This window comes from Nipponia nippon, unplaced genomic scaffold (genome assembly GCF_047370975.1).
Source record: "Nipponia nippon isolate SJK-2023a ecotype South Korea unplaced genomic scaffold, ASM4737097v1 scaffold_4, whole genome shotgun sequence".
NCBI classification, from domain to species: domain Eukaryota; kingdom Metazoa; phylum Chordata; class Aves; order Pelecaniformes; family Threskiornithidae; genus Nipponia; species Nipponia nippon.
The window spans coordinates 115879842-115891124 of record NW_028262358.1 but is presented as its reverse complement, the minus strand read 5'-3'; positions in this window follow the sequence as shown (position 1 = coordinate 115891124).

The following is an 11283-nucleotide window of genomic DNA, read 5'->3' as shown; positions in this document are numbered from 1 at the left end:
TGGGGCTGGGACTGCCCCCACCAGCCCCACGCTTGCCCTGATCCCTTGCTGCGGCTTTGGGACAGGCCCTGCGTGCCGGGCCCTGCCCTTCCTCCCCCCGGCTCTGCCAGCCCTCGCTGCTGTCTACTGCCTGCTTGGAGATCCTGCTCACCTCCTCTTCCTCCTCTGCAGACCTGCACTGCTCCCAGCCCAGGAACGCAGCTGCACTGGGCAGGGGACCTCCAGGAAGCTGGGCAGCCCATGCTGCCTCTGGAAGCCTGAAGCAGAAGACCAGTCCCAGGTCCCCCTCCTTAGGAACCTGGAGGGCCATTGTGGTCCTCTCTACAGAAGCTGCCAACAGAGCTGCTGCCCGATTTGCCCATGCAAGGAGGGACGAGAAGTCCCAGCACCGTCTCTCCACTGGCTGCAGCTTCCTTCAGGGCACATCCATCTGCTGCAGCGTGGGGTCCTCCACGGGCTGGTGTGGCTATCTGCTCAGGCATGGTCGTCCATGGGCTGCGGGGGGACAACCTGCTTCACCACAGTCTTCTTCAAGGGCTGCAGGGGAATCTCTGCTCCGGCACCTGGAGCACCTCCTCCCTCTCCTGCTTCATCAACCTTGGTGTCTGCAGCACTGTTTCTCTCACGTTCTTCTCACTCCTCTCTCTCACAGCTGCTGGGCAGCATTTCTTACCCCTTCTTAGCACAGAAGCACCACCGCTGTCGCTGACGGGCTCAGCTTTGGCCAGGGGTGGGTCTATTTTGGAGCCAGCAGGAACTGGCTTTGTCCAGCTCCTGTCCAGGGGCCAGCTCCTGGCCTCTTCTCACAGAAGCCACTCCTGCACGCCCCCAGCTCCCAAAACCTTGCCACCTAAACCCAATACACCAGGAAAGAAGAGACGCCCATGAGTTCATCTCAAGAGAAACACGTTTATTGGGAGAGCTCCTGCTGCCTCGTAAGGCCTGGCAGAGATCTGCTGCTCACTGGGTCCATGCCGCACTGGGCTCTCTGCCCATGGGCACCTGAAAGGGGAAGAGCATGGTCAGGCACCCAAAGAGCATGGTGCCCTCAGCCTGGTGCCTGGTGGGCGCTGAGGCCCTGCTTCCCATCCCCTCTGTCCTCTTGCCCTGGGGCTCCTCACCTCTCCTCTCCTTTCTGCTGCTGCCAAATTGGGCCTTGCCTGTGCCGACGAGCTTGGTGCAGGCACTCCAACAGCAAACGAGGATGAGGGCGAGCACACAGCAGCTGCTGCCGGGCAGAGGTGGTGTCTCTGCCCCAGGACTCCTGTGTGTGGCTGCTCTCATGGCGGCGCGAGCCTGGCGGGAGCACACTGCGGCAGAAGCCACCCCTGCCGAAAGAGAGGGATCCGTACCGTGGACCCGCACACATGGACCCGCTGTGTTTGCTGGGCAGCAGCAGCCCTCGTCTGGCCCTGCTGCCTCTTGGCCCTGTCCTCGGGTGGACGCCTTTCTCCCACTGTCCCTTCCCTTGCTGCGCACGGGGCTGCAGCATCAGATGGAGCCCAAGTCTGGGAGCCTCCACTGCCAGGCAGGCTGTGGCGGGGGCTTTGCTGCACTCGGGGCAGAGTCTCCTGGAGCCAGCTCTGTCCTGGGCGCTTCCCTTGCCCTTCTCTGCTCCTCTATGGCCGCAGCTCTGCAAGGCACAGGGGAGATCCGCTGCCGGGTCTGCCTTTGCGCGCCCCGCGTTGTCTCGGGGCTGCTTCAGCCATGAAGCCAGCAGCTGCCTCTGCAGGTCTTGAGTGGCTTGGCTGGCCCCGTCGGAACCAATGAGGACTGTGAGGAGCTCTTCCAGATGGGGGATCTGAAGGCCGGTCCCCGCGGAGCCTGGAGACGGTGGCAGAGCTGAAGGTCTCTCCTCACGGGAGGGAGGTTGTGTCTGTGGAGAACTTCTGCTTGGAGGAGCTGCCATGTCGGATGGCAGCTCAGGTGTCCCCAGGTCCTCACTGGAGCTGCTCTGGCCTTCCAGGGAGCGCTCGGCTTCTCCCATGGGGACACTCTTCTCCAGTGGCAGCTCTGGTGGTCCCATGTCCCCGTAGGAGATGCTGGGGCTCTCAGGCACCTGGCCTGATTGCTCCCAGGGAGCTTCCTCGCTCTGTGGTGGTGCCCACTCGGCCTGGCCAGAAGGGGAAGGACTGCGCACATCCCCTTGTGTCCCTGGGCCCTGCTCCCTCCCATCGCTGCCCGGCAGGGCCTCCTTGCTGGCCATGCTGCTGCTGGCTGTTCCTCCATGCTCTCTTTTGCATGGGGGTGTCTCCCCATCCTCCTCAGGCACCTCTTGTGCCGCTCCCAGGAAGGCTGCTGGCCCAGAGTGGACTGAAGCCTGTGTCCCTCGTGAGCCTCTGTCCACAGGAACTGCAGACTCTTCCTGCGGGACAGAGGGCTGTCCTGCCGCCTTCCTGGTCCGAGCATGCCTGTCCCAGTGCCGGAAGGGGGAGCGGTAGGGCAGCCCAGTGCCCCTCTGCGGAGGGGGTGGCTGAGCGGCTTTGTGCCCCACGACGAGCTCTTCAACGCTCTTCTCATATTCCAGGACCTTGGTTGGCAGCCCGTAGCGCCGTTGTATCTTCATTTTTACAATGTGACGCTCCAACTGCTTTTTCACAGCCTCATCCAGGAAGGGCAGGTCCTGCACCATGGGAACCACCTTTACATCATGTTCTTCTCGTCGCTGACGTGTTGGAGGAGCTGATGGAGCCTGCATCCTTAGCAGGCCTGTGTCCACAGAGTCTGGGAATTCTTCCTGCGGACCAGGGGGCTGTCTTGCCGCCTTCCTGGTCCGAGCATGCCTGTCCCAGTGCCGGAAGGGGGAGCGGTAGGGCAGCCCAGTGCCCCTCTGCGGAGGGGGTGGCTGAGCGGCTTTGTGCCCCACGACGAGCTCTTCAACGCTCTTCTCATATTCCAGGACCTTGGTTGGCAGCCCGTAGCGCCGTTGTATCTTCATTTTTACAATGTGACGCTCCAACTGCTTTTTCACAGCCTCATCCAGGAAGGGCAGGTCCTGCACCATGGGAACCACCTTTACATCATGTTCTTCTCGTCGCTGACGTGTTGGAGGAGCTGATGGAGCCTGCATCCTTAGCAGGCCTGTGTCCACAGAGTCTGGGAATTCTTCCTGCGGACCAGGGGGCTGTCTTGCTGGCTTCCTGGTCCGAGCATGCCTGTCCCAGTGCCGGAAGGGGGAGCGGTAGGGCAGCCCAGTGCCCCTCTGCGGAGGGGGTTGCTGAGCGGCTTTGTGCCCCACGACGAGCTCTTCAACGCTCTTCTCATATTCCAGGACCTTGGTTGGCAGCCCGTAGCGCCGTTGTATCTTCATTTTTACAATGTGACGCTCCAACTGCTTTTTCACAGCCTCATCCAGGAAGGGCAGGTCCTGCACCATGGGAACCACCGTCACGTCACGCTCTTCTGGTCGCTGACGTGTTGGAGGAACTGATGGAGCCTGCATCCTTAGCAGGCCTGTGTCCACAGGGTCTGGGAACTCTTCCTGCGGACCAGGGGGCTGTCCTGCCGCCTTCCTGGTCCGAGCATGCCTGTCCCAGTGCCGGAAGGGGGAGCGGTAGGGCAGCCCAGTGCCCCTCTGCGGAGGGGGAGGCTGAGCGGCTTTGTGCCCCACGACGAGCTCTTCAACGCTCTTCTCATATTCCAGGACCTTGGTTGGCAGCCCGTAGCGCCGTTGTATCTTCATTTTTACAATGTGACGCTCCAACTGCTTTTTCACAGCCTCATCCAGGAAGGGCAGGTCCTGCACCATGGGAACCACCTTTACATCATGTTCTTCTCGTCGCTGACGTGTTGGAGGAGCTGATGGAGCCTGCATCCTTAGCAGGCCTGTGTCCACAGGGACTGCAGACTCTTCCTGCGGGACAGGGGGCAGTCCTGCCACCTTCCTGGTCCGAGCATGCCTGTCCCAGTGCCGGAAGGGGGAGCGGTAGGGCAGCCCAGTGCCCCTCTGCGGAGCGGAAGGCTGAGTGGCTTTGTGCCCCACGACGAGCTCTTCAACGCTCTTCTCATATTCCAGGACCTTGGTTGGCAGCCCGTAGCGCCGTTGTATCTTCATTTTTACAATGTGACGCTCCAACTGCTTTTTCACAGCCTCATCCAGGAAGGGCAGGTCCTGCACCATGGGAACCACCGTCACATCACGCTCTTCTGGTCGCTGACGTCTTGGAGGAGCTGATGGAGCCTGCATCCTTAGCAGGCCTGTGTCCACAGGGACTGCAGACTCTTCCTGCGGATGAGGGGGCTGTCTTGCTGGCTTCCTGGTCCGAGCATGCCTGTCCCAGTGCCGGAAGGGGGAGCGGTAGGGCAGCCCAGTGCCCCTCTGCGGAGGGGGAGGCTGAGCGGCTTTGTGCCCCACGACGAGCTCTTCAACGCTCTTCTCATATTCCAGGACCTTGGTTGGCAGCCCATAGATTCGTTCTAACTTCATTTTTAAAATGTGACGCTCCAGCTGCTTTTTCACAGCTTCCTCCAGGAAGGGCAGGTCCTGCACCATGGGAACCACCATCACGTCATGCTCTTCTGGTCGCTGAGGTGATGGAGGAGCTGAGGCTGGGACATCCTGCAGAGTCTCATTCACATCGGGTTGCAGGCTCGGTTCCTGCTCCAGTTCCGTGTCTGGGATGAGGTCCTCCAAGGTGTCCTGGCCTATGTGGTGTGTGATGGACATCTCCATTTCCCTGGAGTGGACGTCGGGCACCTCTGGAGGTGGAGTGGGAGCAGCCAGCTGGATCTCAAGATCTTGCTGGTGCTGCTGCACGCTGCTGGCCTTGAGGTAGCTGGCCACTTCCTCCCTGCAGGGTGGGCAAGTTCCTGGGCCACGCTGTTCCTCCAGGTCAGTCCTGGGATGCCCCAGGCGAGGCTGGATGCGGGAGGCACGAGCCATGCCTGCTCCATCCACAAGAGTGGGGAGAGACGCCTGTGAAGAGCAGCCGATGTGGCTCGCCGTGATGGAAGTCCAGGAGTCATCACTCCAGGGGGACAGAGACATCTCTGTAGAGGAGCTGGCTTCACTCGCCATGATGCAAGAGTGGAGGTCTTCTCTCGAAGAGGACAGAGAGACACTTGGAGAGGACTCAACTTCACTGTCCGTGATGGAAGTCCAGGAGTCGTCACTCCAAGCAGAAGGAGACACTTCCATAGCGGAGATGGCTTCGCTCGCCATGAGGGAAGTGCGGGAGTCTTCTCTTGAAGGGGACAGAGAGACACGTGAAGAGGACTCGACTTCACTGTCTGTGATGGAAGTCCAGGAGCTGTCGCTGCCCTCAGGTGTCTCCCAGTTGCGCCTGTAAGAGGAGGAGGAGGAGTGGAAGCCTGAGCCCAGCACTCCCGAGCACCCTGGAGCTCTCTCTCCCACTCTGCAGGAGTCGGCAGGCTGCGTCATTGCCGTGGGGTCCCACCCAGTGTGTGCCTGAGGGCCCCTCCTGGCCTGCTGGCCACAGCATCTCCCTCTGCCCCAGGAAAAAGGCGGGACACCGTCAGCTCTGCGCCACGGAGGTCATTGCCTCCAGAAGGGCATCGCCCCTCACGTTTTACACCCATGGATTTCCCCATGCCCTTCCCAGGTGGTTGCCCCCAGCCCTGCCCCTCGTCCCTGTCCCCATCCCCTCCTCAGTGGCCTCACATGTCCGCGTATCGGTTTAGGTTCTCGAGGATCATGTTGAAATGATGTGATAATTCGTTCACGGCATCCATCCCCAGCTGTACGGGGCAGCTGCAGAGGGGCAGAGGGCAGTGTTAGCGGGACCTCCCTTGGTGGGGGGCTGCCGGAGGGGGCTATCGCGCTCCAGGGGGGCCGGCTGCACTTACTGTGTCCTCGAGTGCTGTGAAGACCCCAGGAGGACAAAGGCTGCAGGCAGAGGAGACAGAGTGAGTGGATGGGGCACCCCTGGATGGGGTGCTGGGCACGTGGGGCCAGGGGGTGTCTTTGCAGGGCACCGGCCCTTGCCCAGGGGCTGCTCACCTCTGGCATTCCCCTTGTTGCCTCTGCGCCGGCGCTTCCTCCGCCTCCCTTCCTACACAGGCACGGAAAGCAGCGCGTGAGACAGGAACGTTCCCTGCCGCCCCAGCCAAACCATCAAACACCCGAGTGGCCGTGGCCGAACCTGTGCCTGCCCCGAGCCTCCTGGCCCAGGCTGGCCAGGGCCCGGCTGGGAAACGGCCTCCCCTGCCGGGCAGGGCCCCTCCAGCCCACCCCTGGGGCTGCTCCCGGGCCCCTGCTGACCCCCCACCCTGCCGGCCAGGGCTCGGATCAGCACCAGCACTGACTCCTACCTGGGGCTTGGGCCTGGTCACCGCGAGGCGGTAGACAAACACCAACAGCAGCAACCACAGCAAAGCAGAGAAGGCGATGAAGGCCGCTAGGCTGGGGAACCAGCTCATTTCCCAAGGCATGCCAGACATGCCTGTAGCGTGCCAGAGAGAGCCAAGGAGAGCTTGAGGAGGAGCAGCTGCACCCAGCCCGCTGTCCACTTGCTCTTCCTGCCCAGCTCGAGCGTCTCTCCCTTCACCCGTCAGGTCACAGGCAAAGTGCCGCCCGTCCTCGCTCAGCCCCACGTACAAATTCCGCCCGTGTTTGTGACGCAGGCGTGACACGGGGCTGTCAGCCTTTCACCAGCTCTGGTGTCACCAGCACTCAGCTATGGCAACGTTTGTGATGCAGGGACAACGGGGGCCAAAGACCCTCCCCGAGCTGAGCCGAACCGAGGGAGGCGACAGTCACCCCAGCGCTGGACAATGGCCAGCACAGCTGGAGCAAGCTCAGCACAGCTGGACCATGGCCAACCCACCCCATCCCGAGACCTGGCCCTGTGCAGGGCCCTACAAAGCCTCTGGCCTCTCACTAGGAAGGGCCAAAGCCCAGGTCCTGGCCTGCGCGGCCCCTCCCAGAGCCCCTGAACTGCCTGCTGGCCCTCTTGAGTCCCACCCGGCCTCAGCCTGTCCCCATCCCCAGGGTCGTGTCCAGTGTCTGGGGCTGGGGCTGCCCCCACCAGCCCCACGCTTGCCCTGATCCCTTGCTGCGGCTTTGGGACAGGCCCTGCGTGCCGGGCCCTGCCCTTCCTCCCCCGGCTCTGCCAGCCCTCGCTGCTGTCTACTGCCTGCTTGGAGATCCTGCTCACCTCCTCTTCCTCCTCTGCAGACCTGCACTGCTCCCAGCCCAGGAACGCAGCTGCACTGGGCAGGGGACCTCCAGGAAGCTGGGCAGCCCATGCTGCCTCTGGAAGCCTGAAGCAGAAGACCAGTCCCAGGTCCCCCTCCTTAGGAACCTGGAGGGCCATTGTGGTCCTCTCTACAGAAGCTGCCAACAGAGCTGCTGCCCGATTTGCCCATGCAAGGAGGGACGAGAAGTCCCAGCACCGTCTCTCCACTGGCTGCAGCTTCCTTCAGGGCACATCCATCTGCTGCAGCGTGGGGTCCTCCACGGGCTGGTGTGGCTATCTGCTCAGGCATGGTCGTCCATGGGCTGCGGGGGGACAACCTGCTTCACCACAGTCTTCTTCAAGGGCTGCAGGGGAATCTCTGCTCCGGCACCTGGAGCACCTCCTCCCTCTCCTGCTTCATCAACCTTGGTGTCTGCAGCACTGTTTCTCTCACGTTCTTCTCACTCCTCTCTCTCACAGCTGCTGGGCAGCATTTCTTACCCCTTCTTAGCACAGAAGCACCACCGCTGTCGCTGACGGGCTCAGCTTTGGCCAGGGGTGGGTCTATTTTGGAGCCAGCAGGAACTGGCTTTGTCCAGCTCCTGTCCAGGGGCCAGCTCCTGGCCTCTTCTCACAGAAGCCACTCCTGCAGCCCCCCAGCTCCCAAAACCTTGCCACCTAAACCCAATACACCAGGAAAGAAGAGACGCCCATGAGTTCATCTCAAGAGAAACACGTTTATTGGGAGAGCTCCTGCTGCCTCGTAAGGCCTGGCAGAGATCTGCTGCTCACTGGGTCCATGCCGCACTGGGCTCTCTGCCCATGGGCACCTGAAAGGGGAAGAGCATGGTCAGGCACCCAAAGAGCATGGTGCCCTCAGCCTGGTGCCTGGTGGGCGCTGAGGCCCTGCTTCCCATCCCCTCTGTCCTCTTGCCCTGGGGCTCCTCACCTCTCCTCTCCTTTCTGCTGCTGCCAAATTGGGCCTTGCCTGTGCCGACGAGCTTGGTGCAGGCACTCCAACAGCAAACGAGGATGAGGGCGAGCACACAGCAGCTGCTGCCGGGCAGAGGTGGTGTCTCTGCCCCAGGACTCCTGTGTGTGGCTGCTCTCATGGCGGCGCGAGCCTGGCGGGAGCACACTGCGGCAGAAGCCACCCCTGCCGAAAGAGAGGGATCCGTACCGTGGACCCGCACACATGGACCCGCTGTGTTTGCTGGGCAGCAGCAGCCCTCGTCTGGCCCTGCTGCCTCTTGGCCCTGTCCTCGGGTGGACGCCTTTCTCCCACTGTCCCTTCCCTTGCTGCGCACGGGGCTGCAGCATCAGATGGAGCCCAAGTCTGGGAGCCTCCACTGCCAGGCAGGCTGTGGCGGGGGCTTTGCTGCACTCGGGGCAGAGTCTCCTGGAGCCAGCTCTGTCCTGGGCGCTTCCCTTGCCCTTCTCTGCTCCTCTATGGCCGCAGCTCTGCAAGGCACAGGGGAGATCCGCTGCCGGGTCTGCCTTTGCGCGCCCCGCGTTGTCTCGGGGCTGCTTCAGCCATGAAGCCAGCAGCTGCCTCTGCAGGTCTTGAGTGGCTTGGCTGGCCCCGTCGGAACCAATGAGGACTGTGAGGAGCTCTTCCAGATGGGGGATCTGAAGGCCGGTCCCCGCGGAGCCTGGAGACGGTGGCAGAGCTGAAGGTCTCTCCTCACGGGAGGGAGGTTGTGTCTGTGGAGAACTTCTGCTTGGAGGAGCTGCCATGTCGGATGGCAGCTCAGGTGTCCCCAGGTCCTCACTGGAGCTGCTCTGGCCTTCCAGGGAGCGCTCGGCTTCTCCCATGGGGACACTCTTCTCCAGTGGCAGCTCTGGTGGTCCCATGTCCCCGTAGGAGATGCTGGGGCTCTCAGGCACCTGGCCTGATTGCTCCCAGGGAGCTTCCTCGCTCTGTGGTGGTGCCCACTCGGCCTGGCCAGAAGGGGAAGGACTGCGCACATCCCCTTGTGTCCCTGGGCCCTGCTCCCTCCCATCGCTGCCCGGCAGGGCCTCCTTGCTGGCCATGCTGCTGCTGGCTGTTCCTCCATGCTCTCTTTTGCATGGGGGTGTCTCCCCATCCTCCTCAGGCACCTCTTGTGCCGCTCCCAGGAAGGCTGCTGGCCCAGAGTGGACTGAAGCCTGTGTCCCTCGTGAGCCTCTGTCCACAGGGACTGCAGACTCTTCCTGCGGGACAGGGGGCAGTCCTGCCGCCTTCCTGGTCCGAGCATGCCTGTCCCAGTGCCGGAAGGGGGAGCGGTAGGGCAGCCCAGTGCCCCTCTGCGGAGGGGGTGGCTGAGCGGCTTTGTGCCCCACGACGAGCTCTTCAACGCTCTTCTCATATTCCAGGACCTTGGTTGGCAGCCCGTAGCGCCGTTGTATCTTCATTTTTACAATGTGACGCTCCAACTGCTTTTTCACAGCCTCATCCAGGAAGGGCAGGTCCTGCACCATGGGAACCACCTTTACATCATGTTCTTCTCGTCGCTGACGTGTTGGAGGAGCTGATGGAGCCTGCATCCTTAGCAGGCCTGTGTCCACAGGGACTGCAGACTCTTCCTGCGGACCAGGGGGCTGTCCTGCCGCCTTCCTGGTCCGAGCATGCCTGTCCCAGTGCCGGAAGGGGGAGCGGTAGGGCAGCCTAATGCCCCTCTGCGGAGGGGGAGGCTGAGCGGCTTTTTGGCCCATGACGAGCTCTTCAACACTCTTCTCATATTCCAGGACCTTGGTTGGCAGCCCGTAGCGCCGTTGTATCTTCATTTTTACAATGTGACGCTCCAGCTGCTTTTTCACAGCTTCCTCCAGGAAGGGCGGGTCCTGCACCATGGGAACTACCATCACGTCATGCTCTTCTGGTCGCTGACGTCTTGGAGGAACTGATGGAGCCTGCATCCTTAGCAGGCCTGTGTCCACAGAGCCTGGGAATTCTTCCTGCGGACCAGGGTCGGGGGAGGCGACAGTCACCCCAGCGCTGGACAATGGCCAGCACAGCTGGAGCAAGCTCAGCACAGCTGGACCATGGCCAACCCACCCCATCCCGAGACCTGGCCCTGTGCAGGGCCCTACAAAGCCTCTGGCCTCTCACTAGGAAGGGCCAAAGCCCAGGTCCTGGCCTGCGCGGCCCCTCCCAGAGCCCCTGAACTGCCTGCTGGCCCTCTTGAGTCCCACCCGGCCTCAGCCTGTCCCCATCCCCAGGGTCGTGTCCAGTGTCTGGGGCTGGGGCTGCCCCCACCAGCCCCACGCTTGCCCTGATCCCTTGCTGCGGCTTTGGGACAGGCCCTGCGTGCCGGGCCCTGCCCTTCCTGCCCCCCGGCTCTGCCAGCCCTCGCTGCTGTCTACTGCCTGCTTGGAGATCCTGCTCACCTCCTCTTCCTCCTCTGCAGACCTGCACTGCTCCCAGCCCAGGAACGCAGCTGCACTGGGCAGGGGACCTCCAGGAAGCTGGGCAGCCCATGCTGCCTCTGGAAGCCTGAAGCAGAAGACCAGTCCCAGGTCCCCCTCCTTAGGAACCTGGAGGGCCATTGTAGTCCTCTCTACAGAAGCTGCCAACAGAGCTGCTGCCCGACTTGCCCATGCAAGGAGGGACGAGAAGTGAGCAGGAGCCACTGCTCCTCCTCAGGTGTGGTGGGTTAGCCTTGGCTGGCTGGCTGCCAGGTGCCCAGCAGGCTGCTCTCTCACTCCCACTCCTCTACAGGATAGAGGGAGAAATGAAATTAAAAATACCTGGGTCAAAATAAGGACGGGGAGATCTCTCAGCAACTACTGTCAAGGGCAAAACAGACCTGACTTGGGGAAGATTAATTTTTTTTTTGCCAATTACTAAGAGAACAGGATAGTGAGAAATAAAAACAAAACAAAAACCACCTTCCCCCTGCTCCCCCTTCTTCCCAGGCTCAGCTGCACTCCTGACTCTTCCATCTCGGCACTGGTGAGGCCTCACCTCGAGTACTGTGTTCAGTTTTGGGCCCCTCACTACAAGAAGGACATTGAGATGCTGGAGCGTGTCCAGAGACGGGCAACGAAGCTGGTGAAGGGTCTAGAGAACAGGTCATACGAGGAGCGGTTGAGGGAGCTGGGGTTGTTTAGTCTGGAGAAGAGGAGGCTGCGGGAGACCTTCTCGCTCTCTACAACTACCTGAAAG